Source organism: Lepidochelys olivacea, assembly GCF_965140295.1.
Source record: "Lepidochelys olivacea isolate rLepOli2 genome assembly, chromosome: 14".
NCBI lineage: Eukaryota > Metazoa > Chordata > Testudines > Cheloniidae > Lepidochelys > Lepidochelys olivacea.
In genome coordinates, this window is record NC_140424.1 from 885,770 (window position 1) to 900,069 (window position 14,300).

General features: G+C 63.7%; 1 protein-coding gene across 1 annotated transcript in view; it reads right to left on the reverse strand.

Annotated features, from left to right (window-relative positions):
- Positions 1-12,365, reverse strand: part of GCGR (glucagon receptor) — a 29,416-nt gene extending 17,051 nt beyond the window's left edge. The window contains exon 1 of the mRNA XM_084648339.1: positions 12,148-12,365. The gene's annotated coding sequence lies outside the window, so the exon portion shown is untranslated. The remainder of the gene's footprint in view (positions 1-12,147) is intronic.
- Between the last annotated feature and the right edge of the window lie 1,935 nt (positions 12,366-14,300).

Sequence of the window (14,300 nt, forward strand, 5' to 3'; positions counted from 1 at the left end):
CAGTGAGGCCCAGAGGAGCTCCCTGCCCCAGCAGTGCCGGCTCTGTCAGGCCACCAGGCATATGGCACTCAGTCCTCAGACTGGGGGAGAGGTGCCCTGTGATGCAGGTTGGCCAGTGGGGGGAGGCTTTGGGGAGGGGGCTCAAGCTCAGAGCCTGGGTGCAGCACAGTGCGGGTGGGGGGACCCCAGCTCCCGGGGCCTAGGGGCCACGCTCTCTCCAGGTTGCTGGGACTACAGCATGGAGAGGAGCTGGGCTGCCCACTCCTGTGCCCCGTGCACTGGCAGCTTCTGGCCTCTCCCTGCTGCGGATGCGCTCCCTGGTGAGCCTGGCCATGTGCCGACTGCGTGGCCAGGACACGGAGCGGCTGCCGCTCTCTTGGGGAGAAGAAGTAGAAAGCTGTGTACACAGATGCACCGGCCTCCGCCGAGACCCTGGCTGCCTTTGTCTCCCCACCCTGCCAGCGAGCTGGGCCCATGTGGACACATCACTCTGCCCCCCAGCAACACATGGGGCTCCAGCAAGGAGGAGCCCCCCAGCCAGCTCTCCTCGCCCCCCCGCCTCCAACGTGAGGGATATTGGGGCCACCAAGCCAGCCCCAGGCAGCCACAGGATGGATGCTGGATGGGTCAGGGGCCTCCCCCAGGCTCCCCGCTAGCTCAGGGGCTGGGCTGGGCATGGCGTCTGCCCCATGCCCTGCAGCACTGGAGGTGCAATCCCTCACACCCCCTTGCCTCTGCAAGGGCCAAGGAGGGGCCGGGGCGGCAGCTGGGTGTCCCTCCTGCTGAGCCACGTTGGCCCAGGGGCACCTCTGGTGCGGCCCAGGGGCACCTCCGGTGCGGCCCAGGCAGTGTGCTCTGCCAGGGAGGGCTGCCCAGAGGCCAGAGCTCTCCTGCCTCCTTGGCCGCCGCTGCTGAGTTGGGTTGAAGGGTTTTGAAGAAGCGTAAGAGCATCTGGTGCCATGACTCCTGGAAGTGCAGCAGGCAGGGGTGACACTGGGCCGGCCGTGAGCCAGGCTCCTCGCACGGGCGAGCCACAGTCAGACAGCGTAGGCTGCCCTGCCCCACCAGGGCTGGGGAGGGGCTCGGGCACTAACGGCCTGTCAGAGATAATCAGGCTCCTCGGGCTGAGGCTGCTCAAGGAGAGAAAAGCCCCAGAGAGGAGGGATGAAGCAATCCGACCCCTCTGCTTGTCCCCACGCGCCGGCCTACAATTCCTCTGTCTACGGCTCCCCCAAACTCCAGAGCCTCAGACATGAAACACTGAGGGGGCACCAGAGCTGGCAGCATCTCTGGGCAGCAACAGGCCCACACCCCTGAGCCCAGCCCCACTTGTGGGGGATACAGGTCCAGGGACCCAGAGCAGGCTCCATACATTGCCGGACAGCGACAGCCAGCCAAGAGCATCGGCTGTGGGGGAAGAGAAAGAGCCAGGCCGGTCTCACCTTGGGGAAAGCTCTGCAGAGCTGGGGGGAAAAGGAGCACTTTGCTGGAATTGCTCTCGCTCTGGTAGCGCTCAGAGGCCCCGGGAGCCCACAATCGGAAAGGCCAAACAACCACCAAAGGGCAGGCAAACAGTTACAATGCCCCGTACACACAGACATCAACAATCCAGGCAGCAGCGGGTGTGGGGTGGGGGGTCAGAGACCTGAGCAGTGCCCCATGAGTGGCCTGGGTGGGATTGGGGTGGGGGTGGGGATTAGCACTCTGTCTCGCTAATACCAATTTGGGAGGGACCCCCACACCCCCAGGGAATTAGAGTGCTCAGATCTGCCGCCCATCTCCCGCTCGCTGGGAGGTGTGTCTGCCCTGGCTGTGGACACTGGCTGGGGAGCCTGCCATGGCTTTGGGGGGCTCTGGGCCAGTCCTACAGCCTGGGGGAGCCATGGAGACATGGGGTGGCACATTCATGCCACTCCCCAAAGCTAAGAGCTGGCAGCCAATCACAACAGCACCAGCTCCACTCAGCGCCCTGGCTGCAGAGGGAGATGGGCTTTGCCCCCACTTCCCCAGGCTGCCCCTGGGGATTCTCCTAGCCAACCAGTGCCGAGGGCCCGCTCCCGCCAACACCTACTGCCCCCTCCCGCGCTGTCTCAGGGCTGTGACTCAGCCCAGATCTCACACACACGTGTAAGGGATCAAGGTAGCTCAGCACGGCGTGGATCTCCACGGGGAAACCTCTGGCATCTGTACCACGCCCTCAGACCATCCCAGTATGGCAACACCCCTGCCACACTAGGGCAAGAAACGCCAGCATGGCCCCTCGCTGCCCCAAAGACTCAGAGCAGAGGCACCAGCCCATTGCCCCAAGTGTCACCCTGAGCCACCGGAGACACCCCATCCCCACTGGGGCCATCGCTGAGTAAACAAGCCGTCAGGCAGCGTCTCCCCCAGGCCTGCTGTCCCCTCCGAGGCAAAGGGATCAGCCCCCGGGGCTAATGGAGCACTCGCCGTGGCTGGCTTGGCTCTGACCTCGGCAGAGCAGGGGCTTCAGCACTGGGCAGGAGAGGGGCCGTCAGAGGGCAGGAGCTGATGTGATGCCAGCGTGAGCCTGGCTCTTCTGAGAGCACTCCTAGGACTACAGCCAGCAGCCAGGCTGGGGGGCCTGACAGGGAGGCTGGTCAGGTATTGCCACACCACAGAGCTGCCCCGCCCCTCACTTCTGCCTTAGAGCCCTCAGCTATTCAAGCCCTGGGCTCCCCCGACACCCAGCTCTGCGCTGCCCCGACCCACAGCCCTGGGCTCCCCCCACACCCAGCTCTGCGCTGCCCCGACCCACAGCCCTGGGCTCCCCCCACACCCAGCTCTGCGCTGCCCCGACCCACAGCCCTGGGCTCCCCCCACACCCAGCTCTGCGCTGCCCCGACCCACAGCCCTGGGCTCCCCCCACACCCAGCTCTGCGCTGCCCCGACCCACAGCCCTGGGCTCCCCCCACACCCAGCTCTGCGCTGCCCCGACCCACAGCCCTGGGCTCCTCCAACACCCAGCTCTGCGCTGCCCCGACCCACAGCCTTGGGCTCCCCCCCCAGCTCTGCGTTGCCCCGACCCACAGCCCTGGGCTCCTCCAACACCCAGCTCTGCGCTGCCCCGACCCACAGCCCTGGGCTCCCCCCACACCCAGCTCTGCGCTGCCCCGACCCACAGCCCTGGGCTCCCCCCACACCCAGCTCTGAGCTGCCCCGACCCACAGCCCTGGGCTCCCCCCACACCCAGCTCTGCGCTGCCCCGACCCACAGCCCTGGGCTCCCCCCACACCCAGCTCTGCGCTGCCCCGACCCACAGCCCTGGGCTCCCCCCACACCCAGCTCTGCGCTGCCCCGACCCACAGCCCTGGGCTCCCCCCACACCCAGCTCTGCGCTGCCCCGACCCACAGCCCTGGGCTCCCCCCACACCCAGCTCTGCGCTGCCCCGACCCACAGCCCTGGGCTCCCCCCACACCCAGCTCTGCGCTGCCCCGACCCACAGCCCTGGGCTCCTCCAACACCCAGCTCTGCGCTGCCCCGACCCACAGCCTTGGGCTCCCCCCCAAGCTCTGCGTTGCCCCGACCCACAGCCCTGGGCTCCTCCAACACCCAGCTCTGCGCTGCCCCGACCCACAGCCCTGGGCTCCCCCCACACCCAGCTCTGCGCTGCCCCGACCCACAGCCCTGGGCTCCCCCCACACCCAGCTCTGAGCTGCCCCGACCCACAGCCCTGGGCTCCTCCAACACCCAGCTCTGCGCTGCCCTGACCCACAGCCCTGGGCTCCCCCCTCACCCAGCTCTGCGCTGCCCCGACCCACAGCCCTGGGCTCCCCCCACACCCAGCTCTGCGCTGCCCCGACCCACAGCCCTGGGCTCCCCCCACACCCAGCTCTGCGCTGCCCCGACCCACAGCCCTGGGCTCCTCCAACACCCAGCTCTGCGCTGCCCCGACCCACAGCCTTGGGCTCCCCCCCAAGCTCTGCGTTGCCCCGACCCACAGCCCTGGGCTCCTCCAACACCCAGCTCTGCGCTGCCCCGACCCACAGCCCTGGGCTCCCCCCACACCCAGCTCTGCGCTGCCCCGACCCACAGCCCTGGGCTCCCCCCACACCCAGCTCTGAGCTGCCCCGACCCACAGCCCTGGGCTCCTCCAACACCCAGCTCTGCGCTGCCCTGACCCACAGCCCTGGGCTCCCCCCTCACCCAGCTCTGCGCTGCCCCGACCCACAGCCCTGGGCTCCCCCCACACCCAGCTCTGCGCTGCCCCGACCCACAGCCCTGGGATCCCCCCACACCCAGCTCTGCGCTGCCCCGACCCACAGCCCTGGGCTCCCCCCACACCCAGCTCTGCGCTGCCCCGACCCACAGCCTTGGGCTCCCCCCACACCCAGCTCTGCGCTGCCCTGACCCACAGCCCTGGGCTCCCCCCACACCCAGCTCTGCGCTGCCCCGACCCACAGCCTTGGGCTCCCCCCCCAGCTCTGCGTTGCCCTGACCCACAGCCCTGGGCTCCCCCCACACCCAGCTCTGCGTTGCCCCGACCCACAGCCCTGGGCTCCCCCCACACCCAGCTCTGCGCTGCCCCGACCCACAGCCCTGGGCTCCCCCCACACCCAGCTCTGCGCTGCCCCGACCCACAGCCCTGGGCTCCTCCAACACCCAGCTCTGCGCTGCCCCGACCCACAGCCCTGGGCTCCCCCCTCACCCAGCTCTGCGCTGCCCTGACCCACAGCCCTGGGCTCCCCCCCAGCTCTGCGCTGCCCCGACCCACAGCCCTGGGCTCCCCCCTCACCCAGCTCTGCGCTGCCCCGACCCACAGCCCTGGGCTCCCCCCCCCACCCAGCTCTGCGCTGCCCTGACCCACAGCCCTGGGCTCCTCCAACACCCAGCTCTGCGCTGCCCCGACCCACAGCCCTGGGCTCCCCCCACACCCAGCTCTGCGCTGCCCCGACCCACAGCCCTGGGCTCCCCCCACACCCAGCTCTGCGCTGCCCCGACCCACAGCCCTGGGCTCCCCCCACACCCAGCTCTGCGCTGCCCCGACCCACAGCCCTGGGCTCCCCCCACACCCAGCTCTGCGCTGCCCCGACCCACAGCCTTGGGCTCCCCCCACACCCAGCTCTGCGCTGCCCCGACCCACAGCCCTGGGCTCCCCCCACACCCAGCTCTGCGCTGCCCCGACCCACAGCCTTGGGCTCCCCCCCCCAGCTCTGCGTTGCCCCGACCCACAGCCCTGGGCTCCCCCCACACCCAGCTCTGCGTTGCCCTGACCCACAGCCCTGGGCTCCTCCAACACCCAGCTCTGCGCTGCCCCGACCCACAGCCCTGGGCTCCCCCCACACCCAGCTCTGCGCTGCCCTGACCCACAGCCTTGGGCTCCCCCCCCAGCTCTGCGTTGCCCTGACCCACAGCCCTGGGCTCCTCCAACACCCAGCTCTGCGCTGCCCCGACCCACAGCCCTGGGCTCCTCCAACACCCAGCTCTGCGCTGCCCCGACCCACAGCCCTGGGCTCCCCCCACACCCAGCTCTGCGCTGCCCTGACCCACAGACCTGGGCTCCTCGAACACCCAGCTCTGCGCTGCCCCGACCCACAGCCCTGGGCTCCTCGAACACCCAGCTCTGCGCTGCCCTGACCCACAGCCCTGGGCTCCTCCAACACCCAGTTCTGCGCTGCCCCGACCCACAGCCCTGGGCTCCTCCAACACCCAGCTCTGCGCTGCCCCGACCCACAGCCCTGGGCTCCTCGAACACCCAGCTCTGCGCTGCCCTGACCCACAGCCCTGGGCTCCTCCAACACCCAGCTCTGCGTTGCCCTGACCCACAGCCCTGGGCTCCTCCAACACCCAGCTCTGCTCTGCCCCGACCCACAGCCCTGGGCTCCCCCCACACCCAGCTCTGCGCTGCCCCGACCCACAGCCCTGGGCTCCTCCAACACCCAGCTCTGCGCTGCCCCGACCCACAGCCCTGGGCTCCCCCCCAGCTCTGCGCTGCCCTGACCCACAGCCCTGGGCTTCCCCAACTCTCAGCTCTGCACTGCCGCGACCCACAGCCTTGGGCTCCCCCCTCACCCAGCTCTGCGCTGCCCCGACCCACAGCCCTGGGCTCCCCCCACACCCAGCTCTGCGCTGCCCTGACCCACAGCCCCAGGCTCCCCCCCAGCTCTGCGCTGCCCCGACCCACAGCCCTGGGCTCCCCCCACACCCAGCTCTGCGCTGCCCCGACCCACAGCCCTGGGCTCCCCCCACACCCAGCTCTGCGCTGCCCCGACCCACAGCCCTGGGCTCCCCCCACACCCAGCTCTGCGCTGCCCCGACCCACAGCCCTGGGCTCCCCCCACACCCAGCTCTGCGCTGCCCTGACCCACAGCCCCGGGCTCCCCCCCAGCTCTGCGCTGCCCTGACCCACAGCGCTCAGCTAGTCCAGCCTTGGATATAAAAGAGGTATAACAGCGCATATTTACGCAAGGAGCCATCCAATTGGCTGAGGCACCGCTGATGTCACAAGTGGACTGACACTTATTTGCATACAGTTTTGCTATTGATTAAAATGCTGTTGTCATTGCACAGGGAGAGGTTATGATGTCACAAGGCCTCAGTGACATCAGCTTTTACATCACAGTGGTCCAAGAAAACCCAAAGCAACTGTTATAGCTTTTCCACCAGTAAGAATGCAGTATGCAAATGAACTAAATCAACTGTAAAAAGAACAGGAGGACTTGAGGCACCTTAGAGACTAACCCATTTATTTGAGCGTGAGCTTTCGTGAGCTTTAGCTCACTGCATCGGGTGCACGCAGTGGAAGTGAGCTGTAGCTCACGAAAGCTTACGCTCAAATAAATGGGTTAGTCTCTAAGGTGCCTCAAGTCCTCCTGTTCTTTTTGCGGATACAGACTAACACGGCTGCTACTCTTACATAAATCAACTGAGTACTCTTTGGCGGTCAGCATCTCTCCTCCAGGATGAGTTGTTCAGAACTGCAAAAAGCAAACCATCCCAAGCAGCCACCTTCATTCAGCTCCAGCAACCCCCTGGGGGTGAGAGTCCCAGCAAGAAACAGAGCCCCTTGCGCAGGTGGGTGAGCTCTGGGGTGCGGATAAGGTGCCCTGCAGGGAGGCTCCGGGTGGGGCAGTCGGGCTCACCGAGTTGTCTGAGTCAGGAAATGAAAAACCATGCAACTCGGGGAACTAGGGCAGATACGCCAAAGCTCAGAGCAGGCAAGTGGCATGGTTGTGGTTAGCATGTCCCGCCTGGACTGGGAGCTCAGTACCTGGGAGGGCCTGGGAACAGCTCCCTGCTGTGAGGATGGGCTTGCAGACCCTCAAATCCCATCTTGCCCATTTAACTAACAAACGCTTTGGGTCTCACAGAGCTGGAAGACATTTCCTGGACTGTCACCAGGAGCACGAGCTGAGAACCGCACTGTGCTGAGGACTTGGCTGGTCAGTCACAGTGCAGGGGATCATCCCCCTTCCCTGCAGCACAAGTGCCCATGCCCCAGAGAGCGAGGGAATGAGACCACTAGAGCAAGATACTGCTGACATGTCAGCCCTGGCTGCACAGGAATCGCGAGGGGAGACGCTTCCCCAGATACGATGGTTCCTTCCTGCATCACCCATGTGGATCTCAGAAGCAGACACTGCTAGGTGGATGCTGGCTATTGCACACAGCCATCAGTTGCAGACTGGTTCTCCAAACACTGGGCCTTATAGTGAGATGGAGCCCAGAGAATGCAGGGCTTCACAGCCATGACAGGAGAGCTGACAGGCTGAGTGCACAGAGCATTGGGGCAGAACTGGGCACAGGAGCAGCAGGGAGGGGAGGAGCGGAGAAGCTGGTACTGGCTTGTGGACCTGGTATGTAGGAACACCCCTGCTGGACTGGGCCTGATCTCCCCCAAGGCTCAGTGCAAAACCAATCTGGGGGACAGAACTCGAGGGCTGCATGCTCTCACCCTCGTGCTGCTGGCTGAAGTTTGCAGGTTACAGGTTTCTTGTTATGTATTTTTAATCCACATTTTGTCTCTTTCCTGCTCAGTCTATTTTTCTCTCTTGACGCAATGGAAGCCAGAATACTGACTTCAGCAGGGCAGCGCCAGTTTCGGGGAGGAGGTTGTGGGGAGGGTTCACAAGGGCTCACTGTTGGGGCAGCACCAACACGGCCCCGGGGAGACTGCAGGTGCTCACATTTTCCTGCAGACACACAGATGAAGCAGAAGGAATTGCAGGGGCTGTGCTGAACCTGGGTGAAAGCAGCAGAGTACGTTCACTGGGCAGGACAGGCCCCAGGCTGGGCACAAGCAAACACCCAACCCCCAGCACTGGCTACAGAACAGCAGGGCAGAAAGGAAACTACGGGAGGGCAATGATTTGTAAGCCAAAGCCCTCTTGTGTCCCCCTCCTCCCCCAGAGCTTGGGCTCAGCTCTGAAGAAGTCCCTTGCTCAGGAAGTGACGTGTCAGGACCAGAGAGAGCAAAGGTGAACTCTCTGCACGGGCTTCACAAATGCACATGCAGCAACAAGGTCACGGACTCAAAGGACCTGGTTAAACAAAAGCTTTACAAACACTCTGTTGACACAGCCTAGTTCAGAACAGAGTCACAAAGGGCACTCGCAGGGGTGCTGCTATGTAGCCCACAAAGATAGGACTTGGGGCCTCCACTCCAGGGTCAGGGGTGACCCACCAGGTCAGATTCACCTGTAGGAATAATCCAAGAGCTTTCACTCAGGTTCTCAAGTCAGCACAGGTTCCCCCACACTGGTGTGAAAAGCAGTGTAACCACTGGCTGTTTCCAGCCCCATTTGAGAACATCAGATTTACACCAAGTTCTCCCAGGTTTGGCCCATCTACACTAGCGTTTCCCCAGAGTTTGATGCAAGCTCAGGGCACGCCCTGACTGGTCATTCCCCTCATGTGGGTGGGACCCTACATGAACTGTTCCCATTACATCGCACAGCAAAAGTAAAGTCATTTGAAAAGCCCCTTCCCAGAGGCGCCTGGGGCCTGGGCAACTGTCACAGGCTGCCAGGATTGCAGAGAGAAGTGCGCTCACCAGCCACTGCCTGGGGATATGCCAATGACACATAATTATTGTGGCCAGTCAAGAAAAGGAGGGACTCAGCCCTGGGAGAACCAGGTACCTAGGCAATAAGATGGCAGAGGGCACCCAGCAGGGGAAAGCCATGGCCAAGCCCATAGTGAGGGACAGTTTCGCTTCTCAGTACACTGCTCAGGTCACAGCTGTAAAACCAAAGGGAAGAGGTCTGACGTCACTGCAGGAAGCCGTCTGATCAACATGCAGCTAGGTCGAAATGAGGACCCAGAGAAAGGGCTAGAGAATAAGATGGATGGACATTGCCGTGGCCTTTCTCCCAGCCCAGGGGGAGCAGGTGATACCAGCGATACCATGATCAGCATCTCCGAAAGGGCAGATAACCGGGGAGTGCGGAGAAAGGCCACACACCATGAGGAGAGGGGGCAGTGCTGGAGGCATGGGCTAGCTCACGTGGACAGGAGAGGAAGAGAAGAGGTTCTGGAGGGAGATGCTGCTATTCGCACCATCCCATAATACTAAAGCAAGGTGGCACAGCTGTCCGGTCACACAACCAACCTTTTATGGTGCCCCAGACAAATCAAAATAGCCCCATTCGACCAGGAAAAACTCCCTATTTGCCCCCACCCGCTGTGCCATTCCGTAGGGCCCAAGAGCACAGAACCGGCTCTGGGAGTGGTTGCCAAGCAGGGAGCTGGTTCCCTTTCTCCAGCTGGGAGAAATGCAGAAAGGTAACAAGCAGCACCGAGCCAAAGGCCAGGGAGAGCTTGCCAGTCCCTGCCGTTTTAGCTGTCTCCTGCATGCCCTGTGGCACAGGGCAAGGATGCGGCCAGCTCCCGCCCGCACAAAGCCTCCCGCACCAGCAGGGGCACTGGACCATGCTTTTTAACCTTTAAAACCACAGCATCAAACCCCAGGATGGGTTTTGGTTTTTTACACAATGGATCATTAACCCATGGCACTCACTGCTGCCGGGTACCGGTAAGTGAAAGAGCTCAGTGCGTTCTAAATCAGATTAGACAGTAGGATGACTAAATATTTGCAGTAACACCAGCCACGATAAACAGCTGTGGATTGACATGGCCCAGAGTCTAAGCTGCCAACCAGTTGGGATCATGAGGAAACCCCTCCCCCCCCGTCTAGTTTGCCCCATGAGGTACATTGTTAAGTAATTTCCCTCTCAACTCACAGAGGTCAGGAAGGTGCTGGGGTCCCTCCCAGACACCACAGGGGTCAACGCTGCATGTGCCCTGCAGCATCTCTCTGGCATGCTGCACAGTCTGGTGTCACAGGGGCCACTTCCTTCCTCCTTCCCTACTAATGGGGACAGGCCGCGGGCCAGAGGCACCATCTTTTGTTCCATTCTGGCTACCCCCATGGATCTGGGCCCCACCAGATCTTGTTGGGGAGAGGGGCAGCAGAGACAGGTGGGGGCTCTGCTAGGAGCCCTCTCCTGCTCCAGGCCTTGCCCCACCTCTTCTGGGGGCGCTGGATCTCCAGCACCGTTGTCCTGACTATTAACACCAGCTACGTGGGGCAGCGCTGACCCCCGCCCCCCCGAGTCTCGCCAAGGAGGGACGTTCTGGCCACTGCTCTAGTTACAGGGAGAGCGAGAGGTTGGGGGAGTAGCTGCCCTTGGTGCCCTGGAGAAGCCCAGCGGAGGGGAGCCGGAGCTCTGAGCACAAACGCTTCAGACGCTGCCTCTCCTCTTGCAGTGGCTCCCCGGCCCTGCTGAGCGGTTTCCTGAGCCCAGCCAGCAGCCCGCCATTAGCATTAATTAGGCTCAAGCTTTGCTGCTGTTGGGGGACTTGCTGCTTGGAAGCGCTTCCAGAGCCAGGCGGGGGGCCGGGTGGAGACGTGGTACAAGTAGGGGTCACGGGTCGGGGCTGCCTGCCGGGGGCGGCACCGCAGCCACTCAGCATTAAGGGACGGGAAGCAGCGAGAATCAGCTGTTGGAGCATGACAAGGTCCCAGGGCCAAGGGGATGGTGCAGCCACGAGCCAGGCCTGGAGGGATGGGCTGCTGCATACCCACCGACCTGCTAGCTCAGAGCATCCGGGCGTTTGTCACAATGATCAGCAGTGAAACAGTTAACCAAGTTATCTTTTAGTCCTCATCATTAGGGTTCAGAGTTAAGGCCCCTGAGCTGAGTGGCACCTGTCTCAGGGGCTAGTGCTATTGCCCAGCCCAGGTCATACATGGCCCAAGGAAAAAGGGGGGAAAGGAATCCTGCCTCTCTGACCCAAACAGCCAGAGCAGGGGGCTTTCCTGCCTCTCCTGTGCTGCTCCTCGGCCACTAACTAACCTCTCCCCGCCCCCCCCACCCCGCGGCCTGCGCTCCCCCTGCTACTGGTCTGGGTCGCCTCTGAGCCTCTTGTCTGGCTCTGCCTCACCCCCCTCCCCGCCGGGACGGCGACACGGTTTTGAAGGAAAGTTTAGCTTCTGCACTGCAGGGGCGGGTGGGGCAGCGGGCCTGGATACCGCGGTGACGGGCGCTAGAGCCAGGGCAGAGTCCCGGCATCTCCCCGGGTACAGACAAAAGATACCCCGGTCATAGCGGCGGAACCCTGGGCTGCCCCATCCTCTTCACCTGCCCCTAACCCAGGGACCGGAGCGGGGGGCTGCACCGGGTGAGAGAAACAAACCATCCAGAGACCAGGGAGAGCGACGTGCCCAGGAGCCCAGACCGGGACTAATACGGGGAACAGCCACGGAACAAAACACCCCTGGGGAGAGCGCAGCGCAGCGCCCCCCGTGCGCCCCTGGGGAGAGCGCAGCGACACCAGCCCCCCCCTCCGTGCGCCCCTGGGGAGAGCACAGCGACACCAGCCCCCCCCCCCGTGCGCCCCTGGGGAGAGCACAGCGACACCAGCCCCCCCCCCGTGCGCCCCTGGGGAGAGCACAGCGACACCAGCCCCCCCCCGTGCGCCCCTGGGGAGAGCGCAGCGACACCAGCCCCCCCCGTGCGCCCCTGGGGAGAGCGCAGCGACACCAGCCCTCCCCGTGCGCCCCTGGGGAGAGCGCAGCGCAGGGTCTCCCGCCAGTTCTGCCCCCAACCCGTCTCCTCCCCTCCTGCTCCCCCAGGACCTGTCCCCTCGTGTCAAGCCCTCTCCAGCCCGCAGGACCGGGGCGGTACCTCGTGGGGCGCGGCTCCAGGGTGCATCTTCCAGGAGAGGCTCCAGGTGCCCGGGCGGGAGCCCAGCCGCGGTCCGCCTCCCTACCTCTCCAGCTCCGCGGACAACTTTTGCAGGAGCTGCGGCTCAGGGGGAGGGACCGATGGGCGGGGGAGGGACCGGCTGGCCACGGAGCAGCTCTCGCTCCCCGCAGCCTCTGCTCCCCTCCCAGGCAGGAGCGGCCCCCAGGCCAGCAGTTGCAGGGGGAGATCCCCGCAGAGCAGCAAAGCTCCCCAGGCCAGGCAGAGCACCAGGGTAGCCCAGGTCTCCTCCCCTAGAATAAAGAGCCCCCCACGGCACCCCCCACACGCTCAGGGTGGGAGGGGGGTAGCACCAACCCCACTCCCCACCCAAAGGCCCCAAGGAGGTGTGGGGCTTTCACGCCACCCTCTGCCCCTCCTTTTGCCCTTTGTCCCGGTTCACTCCCAGCCCCTAGATGTGGAGAAGCCCCTGCGCCAGCCCTAGAGCTGGGGGGTGGGGCCACCTTTGGGGAATGAGAGGATCCACCTCGGTTAATAGCCAAGGGCCCGGCCGCAGCACCCGAGGGGCCGGAATCGGCCGCGGCGTGACTGCCAGTAAGGTGTCATTAGCACTCAGGCACACAGAGGCCAGTGCGGGATGTGGCAGGGCTGCCAGAGGCCTGGGGCAACACAGACAGGGACCAGTAACTAGGGCCCTGACAAATTCATGGTCCCTTTTGGTCAATTCCACAGTCACAGGATTTTAAAAATCGTAAATTTCCTGATTTCGGCTACATCCGCAATTTCAGGGTATGGTAGTTGAAGGGATCCTGACGCAGAAAGGAGGTGTGTGTGTGGGGGGGGGCGGGGGATGTTGCAAGGTTATTGTAGGGGGGGTTGTGGTTCTGCTACTCTTATTCTGGGCTGCTGCTGGCGGCGGTGCTGCCTCAGAGCTGGGATCCCAGCCAGCAGCCGCCGCTCTCCGGCCGCCCAGCTCTGAAGGCAGCACAGAAGTCAGGGTGGCAAAAACGTGACACCCCTAAAATAACCTTGGGCCCCCCTGCAACTCCCTTTTGGGTCAGGACCCCCGGTTTGAGAAACACTGGTCTGCCCCGAGAAATTGGTATAGTACAGAGTAAAAGCACACAAAAGACCAGATTTCACAGTCCAAGAAGCATTTTTCATGGCCGTGAATTTGGTAGGGCCCTACAAATGACAAATGCAAAGGGAAGTCCCTCCAGGACGCACCAGTGTGAGAGAGCAGGATGTGACTGTGGCTTGCCTATAATGAGCGCCAGGTGCCTGGCCCTCTCGGGGACTGAGGTGCTGAGCCGTGAAGGCTCACGTGGAGGAAATCCATCCAGCACTAGCTCCAGGGTCAGCAGGGGACAAGGCGGGACAGCCTGGTGCAGCAAGTCTGAAAACTTTCCTGTGAAATCTGCAGGAGAAAGTTCCAGAGCAGCTTGGGCTGGGCAGCAAGTGAGAGAGAAAACACCACCAATAACTGACCAGTGCTCACCCCACCTCACCAGCCCCCTGGCCACACGGAACTGGCAGGGGGCTGCAGCTGGCCTCCTGCTGAGCATACGGCAGTTTCTGGAGGCACGAGGGAGCCAGCAGAACTGTCAGACACGGACCCACAGACAGCCACCAGCAGTAGCCACTCAGAGACTCCAGACAAGTGTCTCCACTGTGACCTCTCCAGTCTGCCAGTGTCCAGCCTGGCCTGGCCTCTGACACTGTCTGTCTCCAGCCCCCAGGTCTCAGCCAAATCCTCTCCCACCCCGCTCACAGCTCTGCAGCATCTCGACCTTCCCTCTGGGACAGGAGAACATACACCACTGAGCAGCTACACTGTGCTGGGTGGCTGTGTCCTAACCCTGGCTGTTCCGGGGACATCTTCCTTCACAGACCAAACCATCCTCCTGGGCAAGAGGATCCTCCTGCCCCGCTCCTGGGGGGAGGGGGGTTGAAGGTGGAGAGGGACTGGGGGATCCGAAGAGCCTCTGCAGAAAGCAGGGGATCTCCTAGAAGTGGGGCTGTGGTAGGGGAACGAGTTGGGGGATTCCAGTTGGAGAACCTGCTTATAGAAGCAAGAGGCCTGGCCCCCAAGCCCAGCTCCCATCAGCCCATCCAGACAGTGAACACCCAGGCTG